The sequence below is a fragment of the Brassica oleracea genome, unplaced genomic scaffold (genome assembly GCF_000695525.1).
Source record: "Brassica oleracea var. oleracea cultivar TO1000 unplaced genomic scaffold, BOL UnpScaffold00875, whole genome shotgun sequence".
Lineage (NCBI taxonomy): Eukaryota > Viridiplantae > Streptophyta > Magnoliopsida > Brassicales > Brassicaceae > Brassica > Brassica oleracea.
The window spans coordinates 52,943-54,576 of NW_013617493.1; the positions used below are offsets into that span (position 1 = coordinate 52,943).

At 38.3% G+C, this 1,634-nt stretch overlaps 1 pseudogene; it reads right to left on the minus strand.

Moving 5' to 3' along the window:
• The window catches only part of LOC106320298, an 8,499-nt pseudogene that overhangs the window by 6,283 nt on the left and 582 nt on the right, over nt 1–1,634 (minus strand).

Below are 1,634 nucleotides of genomic sequence, written 5' to 3' on the forward strand. Positions count from 1 at the left end.
ATCGATGCGTTTTTGGACATAAATCCATCGATCGATCCGTTTATAAAAAAACATTCGAGATTTTGAAACCTCAAACACTAGTTCCTCGGAATTTCCTCGGAATATTCCGACGGATTGATATTTTCTCGGAATTCCGTCGGTATATTCCGAGGAAATTCTGAGGAAACCAAATTCCGAGGAAATTCCGAGGAAATTCCGAGGAAACCAAATTCCGAGGATTTCATTTTCCGTCGGAATGTCCGTCAGAATACCGTTGTTTTCTTGTAGTGTGTGAACTCTCCTTCCATTACATCCAGCGTGAAGTTTCCAAGTTTCTTACTCATGTTAGGGTACTTGTATCTTGCATAGGACTTGACTTTCCCTTCGCTCTCTTGTGGTTTATCTGTCAGAAATCTTTACAAAAAACAACACTAACCGTAAGTCACAAAATCTCTTGACAAGAACCCATTAGTAAAGCCTTACCTTAAAGTTCAGAGACTCGTCTCTGAAACGCAAGTTTTCAGTGGGGGCAAAACCGGCTAAGAACACATTGATTCCTTCTCGAACAGAGAAGGGGAGAGTCACGACACCATAAGCTGTCGGCTTTCCGTACAGACATCAAACGATATCCGACAAGTAGTCAAGTACACTGAGGTCATGCTCCACCACAATCAAGTAGCCGCAAAGAACAACCTCATATTGTATTCAAGAACCAAAGAGATCATAGAACCAAACTTGTCATGTTTTAGGAGGGAACATATAACTTCAGCAGCTCTGAGCCTGTGCCTCACATCTAAGAAATTAAAAGGTTTATTAAACACATATATATCTGGCTTCTTGAGGCAAACTGCAGCAATCGAAAAACGTTGTAGCTCTCCACCAGATACTTGGGTTGCTTCACGGTCCAAGACGTGGTGGTTCAAATCCATAGCATCACAAATCTCTGACATCATTCCTCTTTCGTCTAGCTTCTCAAGAACCATCCTAAGCGTACCTTTAGCACTTTTTTCATAGCATCCACATGTTGTGGCTTCATAGCACTATAGCAATCTGCACATAAGGAGATGATCAAACTTGCTTAAAGGACTACTTCCTTAGAAACAAATATTATCTGAGATTTATGAGGCCTTAAATATTTTTAGTTTAATCTTACATAATATTTTGACAATTTGGAGTCTATGTGACTTATGTATAATAGCTATTTAAAAAAAATAGAGGTTAAAACAAATGTTATTTAAAACTTAGAGGTCAAGGCAAATATTTCATCTGACTGTGCCCAGAACCGGACCTAATTGGCTCTACTCTCTACCATACCTTTAGTTTCTCTTCTACAAGACGGATGAAATAACTTTGAAGTTCTGATCCACGGAAGCGAGCCAAATTTCATGCCAATCAGGAGGATTCTGCACAATATGTAGCAGAAAGTATAAGTTATATCATATAACTTATATGATATAAGAGACATGTTCTATGCCCAAGAAGAAATGTTTAATTTACATTGTATCTGCCAAGGTTTGGTTTGATTTTTCCTGCCCAAGATTTGGAGAGCTGTAGATTTCCCAATACAATTTGTTCCAATCAAACCTAGGACTTTTCCCGGTCTTGGCACTGGAACCCTACAAAATCAAGATATATATATATATATATATATATAT